General features: G+C 48.9%; 1 protein-coding gene across 3 annotated transcripts in view; it reads right to left on the bottom strand.

Annotated features, from left to right (window-relative positions):
- BAIAP2 (BAR/IMD domain containing adaptor protein 2) overlaps positions 1-13,980 on the bottom strand; it is a 260,008-nt gene that overhangs the window by 160,924 nt on the left and 85,104 nt on the right. The window lies entirely within an intron of this gene.

Here is a 13,980-nt window from a genome sequence, read left to right as displayed (position 1 = left end):
CAGTGGCATTTGGCCACTCTGCTGTAGGCTCTATTTGACAAATCACATCAAAAACCGAACCCCTCAACCCAATAGTTTGGACTAAAATGGAAGCTTTTGGCCAAGCATATTTGAGAACAATGATCCAAGGAGCAACTTGCCAGAAGCTGGATTCTTGCATTGTGATGGAAGCTAGACAGGTATGTTATCAATTAAGTTAGTTTCTTTTTTTATTAAAATATTCACTTCTGTTCTTGTAAAAAAAAAAAAAAAAAAAAAAAAAAAAAAAAAAACATGATGGATTCAATCTTGCACCAAGACTTTTCCCATAAATTACAGGTAACAATTCCTGCTGCAGATGTTACCCAGGTACAAGGCACATGGCGCATGGCGCATACCCGGATGATGCTTAAGCCTACTTTGTGTGTCCATAAAACCTTTGCTTCTCTCATGAAAGACTCCTTATGCTAGGCTAATCCAATGAAAAGGGACACAATTTGGTCTAAAGGTTGATGCGCTCTAATGAGGGACAAACTAAATTCAAATGCCAGATATTTCTCATTAGCTTTTGAGGCAAGTGGAAGTGTATATAAAGGACAAGTTACTTACCTTTGGGTAACACCTTATCTGGTAGAGACAATATCCATTTGCAAATTCCTTACCTTAGAATTTCCTCAGGCATCAGTCTGGATCCTAAGATTTTTCTTGAGCAGTACCCCTGCGCGCCATTAGGTGGAGCTGATCGGCTTCGCATCCGTGGTTGGCGTCATCCGCGCCAGATATGACCTCACCAGTCCTACATAGGCACCACCCCAGATCACTTATGTCAGTTTCTTTTCATAACTTTCCACGCCAGAAGCGCAGGGCCATGAATAACACTGATCACTGGTGCGTCAAAACTAAGGCCCTGAAAGGGAGTCCCGGTCACTAGAAATCAGTTTGCAAAGCAGGGAGGATAAGTGGGTCGGTATGGAATCTGCAACTACATATTGTCTCTACCAGATAAGGCGTTACTTGTCCATCTGATCGAGACATCTTGTTGCAAATTTCTTACCTTAGACTAGATACCCGAGAAATATCATCCCCCAGAGGTGGGTCTGTGAACTAAGATCACACTCCGAACAGGCAAAGTGCACATCCCTACGGAACCAACAGCCCAGGCAGTAATGTTTGGTAAACATGTGCAGAGATGCCCTTGCTGCTACCTGACAGATAAAGGACTGTAACTCTGCGTGCTAACACAATAGTCGCAGATTTAGTTCTAGTAGAATGAGCATGCAAACCTCAGGGAGTTGCTTCTTAGCAAGTGAGTAGAACATTTTGTTGCAGAGAATAACCCATTTGGAGATGGCTCTCTTCTGCACTGCCCGACCTTTCTTCACACCCACATAACCAACAAAGAGCTGATCCAATTGGCAATCTTTGGTGTGATCAAGGCAGAACGCCAACGCTCTTTTTTGGTCCAGGCGGTGGAGTCTCTCCTCTTCCTTAGAGGGATGCTGGGTGCGTAAAAAGGAGGCAAGGTGATAGATTAGCCTACATGAAAGGGCGTAACCACTTTTGGCAGAAAAGAGGTCCTAGCAGATGGAAAGGTACAAATGCTTAGATGACAAGCTTGCAGCCCATTCACACTCTGGACAGATGCAATGGCCACGAGGAAGGCTGTTGTCAAAGTGAGAAGCCTGCGAGGACAACTGTGGAGCGCCTCAAAAGAAGCGTACATCAGGAATGTCAGAACCAAATTCAACTACGCCAATGACCGATGCAGCCGATCGATGACACCTAGCACACAGGGATACTGTTTGAGGAAAAACTACAGATCTCGATTGACACCAGAGAAAATTCTAAGATAAGGACTCTGCAACTAGATGTCTCTATCAGATAGATAGGTTAGCAGAACAAGCATTTCAAAGGCAGATGGTTGAAATTAAGACCAGTCCTCCAATCCTGAAATTAAAACTCAAGTGCTTTGAGGTAGACAGTTTGAGGGAATATATAGAGTTAAAAGCAGGTGGATTTCCTGTAATATCACACAGCCAGCCATCTTTACGGGCCTCTTGACACAAAACCCCTTCCACTGGAACATTCCACAGCTATCTCATGTGGAGAAAAGTTACCCTTTCATTCACAAAACACATAAATCAGGTAGAAACTGTAGCCTTAGACATAAAATGGATGCAGTGTCCATTAAAGGACTTAATTGCAATGTGCAGGATATCCTGAAGATAAAAAAAAAAAAAAAAAAAAAAAAACACTTCACAACCCAGGCGCGCTTCAATCTTGAAGGTTTTCCTGTATAGTTTTTAGCCAAAACTAGAGGACCCTTCTGGATTTGCCAGAAAAATGCTCAGGGGTATTTTCCATCTTCAGGTGGAAGTTCAGGCAGTTTCCTTTGTCCACTGCTATTTGGCTAACATATTGGAACAAAAACCTAGCAGTCTTGCCATCACTGATTCTCTAACTGAAGAACAAGTTACTTACCTTTGGTAATGCTTTTTCTGGTGGATACAATAGCTACCTGTGGATTCCTCACCTTATGAATTCTCCCAACGCTCCAGCATTCAACAGAATTTTTTTCCTAGCTCTCCACGTCAACGAGGACGTCACAATTGCACGGCTCTGCATGCGACTCCGTCTGACATCATCAGATCCATAAGAAGTCCTCGCCGGCGTGCGGACGTCAGTTTCACCATTTTTTACAGTGCTGAGGCGAACAGGTGAATACAGACATCACAAGCACAACACATGTGCGAACTCTCTCTCTCAATATATATATATATATATATATATATATATATATATAAAAATAAAATCTAAAACTTTAGCAGTACTCTTGGTATGACTAGACAGGCAACGGAGAGGCAGGTGGGACTGTGAGGAATCCACAGGTAGCTACTGTATCCACCAGAAAAAGCATTACCGAAGGTAACTAACTTGTTCTTCTGATGGATACAACTACCTGTGGATTTCTCACCCTATGAATAGAATCCCAAAGTAGTCCCACACTCTGAGGTGGGTGCCCGACTGGTCAAATCAAGAAGTCTTGCAAAACAGAACAGGCAAAATGGCCATCCCTCCTAACTTCAGAGTCTAAGCAATAATGCTTTTCAAAAGTGTGGAGGGAACCCCAAGTTGCTGCCTTACAAGTATCAGCAACCGGCACATCTCTAGCCAAAGCCGAAGTAGCAGACTTAGCTCTGGTGGAATGGGCCCTAATGCCCTCGGGGGGAACATTCTTTGCTAGTGAATAACAAATCTTTATGCAAAGAATTACCCACCTTGAAAAAGTCCTCTTGTGGACAGCTTTATCCTTCATTTTGGCCACATATCCAATAAAGAGCTGATCATCAATTCTGAATTCTCTCGTCCTTTCTATGTAGAAGCTCAGGGCCCTTCTCGGATCCAAGCGATGCAGTCTTTCCTCCTCCTTTGATGGATGGGAAGGAGGGTAAAAAGACGGAAGAGTTATAGATTGTCCCAGATGGAAGGGAGTAACTACCTTAGGAAGGAAAGCCGTCCTGGTTCTCAGCACCACCTTGTCAGCATGAAAGGTAATAAGAGGTGGTTTCACACTAAGAGCCTGAACCTCAGTCACATGTCTAGCCGACATGATGGCTATTAGAAAAACGGTCTTTAAAACTAAAAGCCTCAACTGGCAAGTATGCATAGGCTCAAACGGTGAACCCATCAAAAAAGTCAGAACTAAATTAAAATCCCACTGAGGCATTAAAAAAGGAATGGGAGGAAACTTGTTAGTTAACCCTTTAAGAAACCTAAGAACTGGGACTTAAATAAGGAAGGCTGATCAGAAAGGCAAAGAAAAGGCGACAGCGCTGATAAATAGCCCTTCACTGTCGCAACTGCGCAACCCTTCTGTGCCAAGGAAAGTGCAAAAGGCAAAATATCAGACAAATGGGCCTTTAATGGATCTATTTGTCTCTCTCCATACCAAGTAACAAATTTCACCGATCTACCGGCATAGACAGTCTTGGTGGAGTGTTGCCTGGCCGATAAGATAACATCCACCACTTCTGGAGGGAGAGAAAAATAACTCAGATTTTCCCATTTAATCTCCAGGCATGTAGGTGCAGGCTCTGCAGGTGGGGGTGTAGAACCTGCCACTGTGACTGCGAGAGGAGGTCTACCCTGTGAGGGAGACAGAGCGGAGGGCACAGTGAGAGTTGAAGGAGGTCTGTGTACCACACCCTCCTTGGCCAATCTGGGTCTATTACTATGACTTGGGCTCAGTCTTGACGAACTTGAGTAATCAAGGCTATGGGAGGAAACGCGTAAAGCAGTTGGTTGCACCAGGCCAGCTGAAACGCATTCCCCAACGCCCCCTGTACCAAATACTGGAGGCTGCAGAACGATGGGCAGTGCGCGTTCTCGCGAGTGGCAAACAGGAGGAGCTCCCCACATCCGGAATATGTGAAGAACCATGTCTGGATGGAGATGCCACTCGTGATCGGTCGGAGAAGTGCAGACTGCGACTGTCCGCACGTTGGAAGGAAATGACTCCTTGGCATGGTTACCCACTGACGTTTTGCCTTTGCTGATGCTAAGTTTTGATTTAAAGTGTGCTGGGACCCTGCTAACCAGGCCCTAGCATCAGTGTTCTTTCCCTAGACCTTTGCATCCACAATTGGTACAGCCCTGGCACTCAGATAAGTCCCTTGTAACTAGTGCCCCTGGTACCAAGGGCCCTGATGCCAGGGAAGGTCTCTAATGACTGCAGCATGTCTTATGCCACCCTGGGAGCCACTCACTCAGCACATGCACACTGCCTTAGCAAAGACTAAGTCGACATGGCATTCCCCTCAGAGTGCCATGCCAACCTCACACTGCCTGTGGCATAGGTAAGTCACCCCTCTAGCAGGCCTTACAGCCCTAAGGCAGGGTGCACTATACCACAGGTGAGGGCATATGTGCATGAGCAATATGCCCCTACAGTGTCTAAGCAAAACCTTAGACACTGTAAGTGCACGGTAGCCATAAGAGTATATGGTCTGGGAGTTTGTCAAACACGAACTCCACAGTTCTATAATGGCTACACTGAAAACTGGGAAGTTTGGTATCAAACTTCTCAGCACAATAAAAGCACACTGATGCCAGTGTGCAATTTATTGTAATATGCACCCAGAGGGCATCTTAGAGATGCCCCCTGAGGTGTGGCCAAGATGGCTGCCGGAGCGGACGCTTGAACAAAGAGCTCCGCTCACGGCCCACTTATATAGTAATTATCCTGGTCCCTGTCGTGCCCACTGCCGTTGGCTAACCAGCAAGGAGGCAACATCGAGGACTCGTGGGTCACGGGAGCATATCCCGTGCCGAGACGCCGGAGAGTGTGGGGCAGCAACACGGCCGGTGTCGGAGAACGTGGGATCTGGCTGTTCGGGCTGTGGGAGGAGCGGCGGTAGCGCGACGCCGGATCGGTCCCCCAGGGTCCCCTGGCTGTCTGGCTGGGTGGCCTGAGAGGCGAAGCGGAGGGGGTAGGCGGGCACGAGCCGCGACCGGGAGCTGACTCCCTGAATTGCTTACCGGGGCGGCTCTCTCCGCGGCATGACCACACCGGCTTCCTTCTCGGGCACGCACGAGTCCCGGGCCCCTCCTTGATCGAGCGCTGTGTGCGCTGGGGCCGGAGCCAGGCGTGCTGGCTCGCTGGTGGCGGCCGTCCTCCTGCACAGCGGAGGACTCGACACGTCTGGCTGCCGCATTAAAGGGACAATCGGCGTGGCACAGCAATCTGGTGCCGACCACAGTAAAGGACAGTGGGAGAAATACGTAATAATGAAAAAAAAAAAAAAAGAGAACAAACAAGAAAAAGAATGAAACAATAAATACCCCAATAAACTACATTAAAGTGAAACAACTGCCTCTGGGGTGGGGCTGGCGGCGACATCAGTAGTTAAACAGGTGGAGGTGAAAAGTACTGGGCGAAACAAAAATAAAGACACAAAGCATCAAGGAGTGACGACAGTGGATAACAGGAAATAAGGTGAGCTGGGAGAGGAGAGCGGTAACGCATAGGACATGGCACAAGCAACGAGTTTCGAGCACAGGATGAACTGCTTGTAAAGTTAGCATTTTGTACAAACTGCCACGCTCTCAAATCAACCCCTTCGGGATACTACACCCAGCCTACAAAAGCGCTGAACCACCAAATCAGTGATCGCCAGTTTCTTTCACCAGGCACTCCACTTTTCCCCCCCCCCCTTCGGCGCACTGTAGGAGATATGCCAGACCTAGGCACCAGCAGCGGCGACTAGCTGCTGAGGAAATCTGAAGACAGTCATACTGACGCATAAGAGGCTCAATCGGCCTCCATCAGACCCTTACACAATTCCATTTGGATAAATCATTATTTCAACAGCTGTGGACGCCCAGTCGGTGCGTCTCATAGTAACAACCTCCTGAGCATTAGGGGTAATTGCTCGAAGGATATCTCATCCCTCCACCGCCAAACCTGCCGCACACCAAAAACACGGCAGCGGTACTAGTCTCTCACCGGAACACTCGCCATGTAGGAAGTCTGTACCCTCAATAGATATGACCCGGACTGCCCCTAAGAGGGTTCAATCACCGTAGCACCCACCGGCCCCCCTGACAACTCAGAATCGCCCGCCTCTCGCACGCGGGCCTTCTCAACTGATCTGCCTGTGCCCCCCCCGGTGACCCCACCCAATCCGGTCCAGCCCCGCAGCCCGGGAGGGGCCGCCACCCGGAGACGCTATGATTAAACCGAAACACCCCAAACCAGGGACCCCCACGGATGGGGAGCCTGGCCTCAACCAATCCACCTCCCCCACCACCTGAACGGTACCCGTATGGAACTGAACTGCTCGGACAATAGTTTAGGCACCGGTTGTGCCACTTTGTTCAAATTCGGGCTCTGCCCGAAATATCCTTTTTTTTTGTTATTTCTTCTCCTTCCTCTCCTCCTATTCCATCTTGGAACTATCCCCTTCCTTCAGGGCCGATGTTGCTGGCGGGCGGGTGAAGGGGGGATGGACGGGGCGTGCGCGTAGCAGGCTGGCGCGTTTAGCAGACGAGACTGGGGCTAGGATCAATTTACATGGCTCCTCATAACACCATTCAATACAATGAATAAAGAACCAATATACAATATAATAACCTGGAACGTGAAGGGAATGTCGGGAATAAAAAAAAACGCAACAGGATACATGCACATCTGAAACGACACCACATCCACATAGCCATTCTTCAGGAAACACATATTACACCAGAAGATATTACACGGCTAGAAAGGAGATGGGCGGGACAGGTCTATGGCTCTGGAAATTCGTCTTTCGCCAGAGGGGTACTGATCTGGATAGCTCTGGGGGTCCCCTACACGGAACAACACAGCATAACTGAGAAAGAGGGCAGGTACATACAACTAGTGGGCCTGCTGGATGGGGAGATTTTAGTAATTAACGGGCTATATGTCCTGAATGTTGAACAGGGCGAATTCCTACAAAAAACTATCTCTCACTTATCAAACGACTAAACTTCATCCTGCATCTGGGGCGTGGACATGAACTGCGTCCCGCAAATAGATATGGATAGATCACACCCCCCCATGGTGGCCGCCCTAATAACAAAAAACTCACAGATGCTACAATCATGGATGACAGACCGCCGCCTGATAGATTCATGGAGACATCTACACCCTCAGGACAGGGAATACTCCTATTATTCCCCGGTGCATCTCCTCCACACCCGAGTAGACCTTATTCTCACTTCACAGGATTTAACGCATAAAATAACAGGCGCGGACTACACTGCCAGGGTAATCTCAGATCACTGTCCACATCAGATGGGGCAGACCACGTGCTTGTATCCCAACCTGGCGCCTTCAAACCCAGCTATTACATGACCCTCCGTTCAAAAAAGAGATAGCCACACACATTTCTTCTTACTTCCCCCAAAATGATGGGACAACGAGCTCCAGAGCTAACGAGTGGGATGCACACAAGGAAGTCATAAGGGGGGCATGCATATCAATGACAGTAGGAGTACGTCAAACACGGACACGAGAGCTCCGCAAACTAGAACAAGAGGTTCACTCCTCTGAGTGTAACTTTGCTAAGGGCACAATCACACAGGCAGAGCTCACTAGCATACGTACTCAATGGAACGAGGTAGATAGTCGGCTCAGACACTTTGATTATCGTCATTACATGGCCCGTACACATGCGGAAGGGGATAGATCAGGCAAACTCCTGTCATGGCTTACAAGTAACGAACGCCGGAATTCCCCCATAGGAGCCATCCGCCTTGACACAGGATTAATAGTAAATACCCAAGCAGATATTAACAGTGCCTTCAGAGAGTATTATAGCTCACTCTACAAAGCTCCGCCCCCCCACCCTCCGCAGCACTATTAAGCGAGTTCTTTAACGGTATTAGCTTAAATTGCCTAACTGCCACTCAGGCGGCGGACCTAGATAGACCGATAGATCTCGCAGAAATACAACTATCACATGGCAAAGCACCCGGTAGCGACGACATACCCATTGAATATTACAGCACATTCCCGGCTCAAATATTAACCCCATATCTAGCAATGCTAACGGAGGCCCTAAAACGTGGCCAGCTACCCGATACTTGCTGCGAGGCGCTGATAGCGGTACTACCTAAAACTGGTCGCGACCCACTAGATGTACGCTCATACAGGCCATTATCGTTGCTGAATACAGACTACAAATTACTCTGTAAAATCTTAGCCAACCGCTTACTTCCATGGATACCGGAACTGGTTCACCAAGACCAGTCTGGCTTCATACCTGGCCGCAATACTTTCAGCAACATTCGGAATTTACTACGCCTAATGGCAGACTCCCCAGAGGGCGACCATCATCAGGTAGCAGTGTCACTAGACATAGAAAAAGCGTTCGACACCCTAGGGTGGCCTTTTCTGATTGAAACTCTCTGTCGCATGGGCTTCGGACGGACATACATTGACTGGGTAAAGGTGATTTATGCTAGCCCATCGGCGAGGGTCAAGACAGGCGACATGATCTCTTAATCGTTTAATATAGAAAGAGGAACCAGGCAGGGATGTCCATTATCCCCACTCCTATTTGCTCTAGCCATTGAGCCATTGGCTGCTCGTCTCCGTGCAGTGGCCCCGTCGTGGGGCGTCCGTGACGGTCATACACACCGGATAGTGTCCTTGTACGCAGACGATGCACTAATTTTCCTCCGAGATCACACGGAGTCCCTGCCCGACTTGCTGAAGCTGCTGCATCAATTTGGCTCGGTGGCCGGGCTGAAGGTGAACTGGTCAAAATCATGCATATTTCCCATGCGCCTGGTTCCTGAAGCATATAGGTTGCCCTCTAACCCGGGCGACTTGAAGTGGTGTTACACCACTTTTAAATACCTGGGAATAAATATATACCACGATGCACGGGACCTCAGGGACGGCAATCTCGGTCAAGCGATCAGATCCATTAGGGGCTCCATGCCCTTCTGGTGCTCGCTCCCATTCTCGCCTATGGGTAGTCTCGCCATAGCAAAGATGATAATATTATCACGCCTGTTGTACTTCTTCATGGCCCTTCCATTGGCACTACCCGCCTCCTTCTTCAAACCCCTGAATAGCTTATTAACAGCCCTGGTATGGGGCAGTGGCCGTCGGCGCGTGGCGTTATCTAAAATATACCAAACACTTATAATTGGCGGATTAGGGGCTCCCAGATTCGAACTATATTACGCAGCCGCTCAATTGCAATGGATATCTATTTGGCTCGGAAACCCCGTTAGCGCAGAAACACAGTCGATTCTTTCAGATCTTGGAAGTACGGAGGTATTGCACTACCTCATGAACCGCGAGTGCCCTAAACGCTGACGAAACATTTTATTGAACACTGCGTACTGGGTATGGGGTCGATATGCTCTAACTGGCGATAAAAAAGCCACAGTACTCCCCCAGGATCCCACTATTGGCTCACCTGAAACTTGCTAAAATAGCAACCAAGGTAGGCTTGGGCGTATGGTACGACAAGGGCATACGTACAGTCTGCGACATATACAATGAAGGACAGCTCCTAACTTATGAGGCACTGGCCGACAAATACAATCTGGGTCAAGGTAGTTTTATAGCTTTCGGAGCAGTACGACAAGTAATACGTTCTCGTTGGAAGCGTGGAAACTCGGAACCAAATGTTTCCTCTACACTCCATGACTTGCTAGAAAACATAGTCATCCCAATAAATGTATAGAGAACATATAAAATCCTAACCACTCACATAGAACATAGACAGGAACAAGCAAAAAATAGATGGGACTGCGTGCTATCAGAACCCCTCTCACAACCCACACGGAATCAATCTATGAAAATGATATATGAGGTATCACGCAACCCTCGTTTCCGCTACACCCAGTTCAATTACGTGCACCAAACATACCTATCACCCCACCGCATAACGTGTATGTTCCCTCAATCGCCGCAGACGTGCCCTAGATGCGGAACCAACAAGGCCACCTTCTTCCACATGACATGGGACTGCCCCCCAATCCGAAACGTATGGAACGACATAATAACCTTGCTAGCCGAGTGGACAGACATTACACAGTCTCCCACACCCAAACTATCCTTACTGGGAATAGGACAGAGTCCCAAAAAATGGAAACAAACACTCAGATGTATAGCCCTAATGCTGGTGATGTATAGACGCCTCATAGCTATGCACTGGAAAGCACCGGGCATTGATCAACGGCGTGTTGAGCTGTTGCGATGGGCCAAGGCTGAGGCACAAACGCTGCAGCTCCTCTTGGAAAAAGGGATCTTGGTTAAGGGCCTAGACACTTGGAATCCCTTTGTGATAGCTATAGAAAGCAAAGATGACAAACGACCTCCCTGAATATCTACTCACCAGGCAACACCCGGTGCTTAAAAAGATGCATCTAGCACACTAACACAATCAGATATCTCCACAAATACCATAAAGTCGTAATCCAGCATACACAAATGCGACACGGCCACGTGGGGGCACCCAGTCATATCGATAATAAATAAAAAAATTAAAAAAAATTAAAATTAAAAAAAACAGTGGTTGCACTAGGGCTGAACTAATCGAAAGAGAGTGAGCACACGGTTGCATCGCCAACCCTGCAGAGACCCACAGCCGTGGCCGCTCCCTCTTCCCAGAGGAGGCCCCCCCCATCCACCCCTATTAGCCCAGAGACCTGGTTTCCAGGTTTGCCTTCACTCACCTCCGGGCGGCGTACATGGCTGCACAGCTTAGGCTCAGAGATGGACCCGCTAGACTATGGGTGGGGGGTTGTGTCCTTTCGCCCCTCTGTCTCCTTGCTGCCTCCTCCCCTCCCCCGCGCGTGCTCGTCCAGTCCCTGATCTTTTCATCGTGTTCCTCCTCTGCACCCTCTAACTGTCGATTATTATTTTGCATGGTAGGCTAGTATTGCGCTCTAATTGAACACTACCTACTCAGCCTACCGCGCACGTGCGCGGGGGCTCCCGCGCCTCAGTGTATGCTTGGGTGTGGAGGCCCCGGTCCGGGAATAGTAAATGTGGCTATCAAAGGAAAACTGTAATATACTACCCCCTGTACCGCATTGTAACTACCTGTACCTTTCTTTTGTGTTACTTGTTGCTTGATATAACAATAAAAACATATAAAAAAAAAAAAGAGATGCCCCATGAATACCAATCTGGCTTCTAGTGTGGGGCTGACCAGTTTCTGCCAGCCTGCCATAACCAGACGAGTTGCTGGCCACATGGAGAGAGTGCCTTTGTCACTCTGTGGCCAGGAACAAAGCCTGTACTGGGTGGAGGTGCTTCTCACCTCCCCTTGCAGGAACTGTAACACCTGGTGGTGAGCCTCAAAGGCTCACCCCTTTTGTTACAGCACCACAGGGATCCCAGCTAGTGGAGATGCCCCCACTCCGGCCACTGCCCCCACTTTTGGCGGCAAGGCTGGAGGAGGTAATTAGGAAAACAAGGAGGAGTCACCCACCAGTCAGGACAGCCCCTAAGGTGCCCTTAGCTGAGGTGACCCCTGCCTTTAGAAATCCTCCATCTTAGTTTTGGAGGATCCCCCCCAATAGGATTAGAGATGTGCCCCCCTCCCCACAGGGAGGAGGCACAAAGAGGGTGTAGCCACCCTCCAGGACAGTAGCCATTGGCTACTGCCCTCCCAGACCTTAACACACCCCTAAATGTAGTATTTAGGGGCACCCCAGAACCCAGGAAATCAGATTCCTGCAACCTGAACTACAAAGAAGGACTGCTGACCTACAAGCCTGCAGAGACGACGGATGACGACAACTGCTTTGTCCCCAGCCCAACCGGCCTGTCTCCAGAATCGAAAACCTGCAACTAACGACGCATCCAACAGGGACCAGCGATCTCTGAAGCCTCAGAGGACTGCCCTGACCCCAGGACCAAGAAACTCCAGTGAGCAGCTGCTCTGCTCAACAACAGCAACATCTTTGCAACAAAGAAGCAACTTTTAAAGAACTCACTCTTTCCGCCGGAAGCGTGAGACTTCACACTCTGCACCCGATGCCCCCGGCTCGAGATCCAGAGAACCAACACTACAGGGAGGACTCCCTGGCGAATGCAACCCCGTGAGTAGCCCGAGACGACCCCCCTGGACCACCACAGCGACGCCTGCAGAGAGAATCCAGAGGCTTCCCGTGACCGCGACTGCCTGTAACAAGGGACCCAATGCCTGGACCAAGCATTGCACCCGCAGGCCCCAGGACCGGAAGGAACCGAACCTCAGTGCAGGAGTGACGCCCAGGCAACCCTCTGCCTATCCCTGTACCGAGAAGCCCCCTCCCCCCCCCCTGTGCCTGCACCACTAGAGTGAGCCCCAGGTCCCTCCATTGAAACCTATACAAAACCAGATGCCTGCTTTGCACACTGCAGCCCGCCGCCCCTGTGCCGCTGAGGGTGTGTTGTGTGCCTACTTGTGTCCCCCACAGTGCTCTACAAAACCCCCCTGGTCTGCCCCCCGAGGACGCGGGTACTTACCTGCTGGCAGACTGGAACCAGAGCACCCCTGTTCTCCATAGGCGCCTATGCGTTTTGGGCGCCTCTTTGACCTCTGCACCTGACCGGCCCTGAGCTGCTGGTGTGGTAACTTTGGGGTTGCCTTGAACCCCCAACAGTGGGCTGCCTATGCCCAGGAACTGAGACTTGTAAGTGTCTTACTTACCTCACAATCTAACCAATACTTACCTCCCCCAGGACCTGTTGTTTTTTGCACTCTGTGTCTACTTTTAAAATAGCTTATTGACATTTTAACAAAAACTGTATATGTTACTGCTCGAATTCAAAGTTCCTAACTTACCTGTGTGGAGTACCTTGCATATTATGTATTTACTTCAAATCTTGAACTTTGTGGTTCTTAAAATAAATTAAGAAAATATATTTTTCTATATAAAACCTATTGGCCTGGAGTAAGTTTTTGAATGTGTGTTCCTCATTTATTGCCTGTGTGTGTACAACAAATGCTTAACACTACCCTCTGATAAGCCTACTGCTCGACCACACTACCACAAAATAGAGCATTAGAATTATCTAATTTTGCCACTATCTTACCTTTAAGGGGTGCCTTAGAGGTACCTCTGCACACTATCCCTTACTTTGAGATAGTATATACAGAGCCAACTTGCTACACACGTACATTAAGAACTCCGGCCAGATGGGTTGCTACTATGCAAACCTGATGGTCCTGCGCCCAGGACCGGAGCCGTAGAGCCTCTCTGCAGAGAAGGTACGACCCTACTCCTTCCTGCTTGTTGATGTACATCGCAGTAGTGTCTGTCAAGACTTGTACTGACTGACCGCGAATGGACAGGAGGAAGGTCTTTAGAGCCAGACCTATCGCCTGCAGTTCCAACAGATTGCTGTGAAACATCTGTTCTACTGGAGACCAAAGTCCTTTGATTGCCAGGTCCCCCAGATGAGCTCCCAACCCTAAAGTGGAAGCATTCATTATGTCTGTGGTCACCAGAGGTAGAAGACAA

The sequence above is a fragment of the Pleurodeles waltl genome, chromosome 7 (genome assembly GCF_031143425.1).
Source record: "Pleurodeles waltl isolate 20211129_DDA chromosome 7, aPleWal1.hap1.20221129, whole genome shotgun sequence".
NCBI classification, from domain to species: domain Eukaryota; kingdom Metazoa; phylum Chordata; class Amphibia; order Caudata; family Salamandridae; genus Pleurodeles; species Pleurodeles waltl.
The sequence above is the reverse complement of the archived record's forward strand: the minus strand, read 5'-3'. Positions and strand labels throughout refer to the sequence as shown.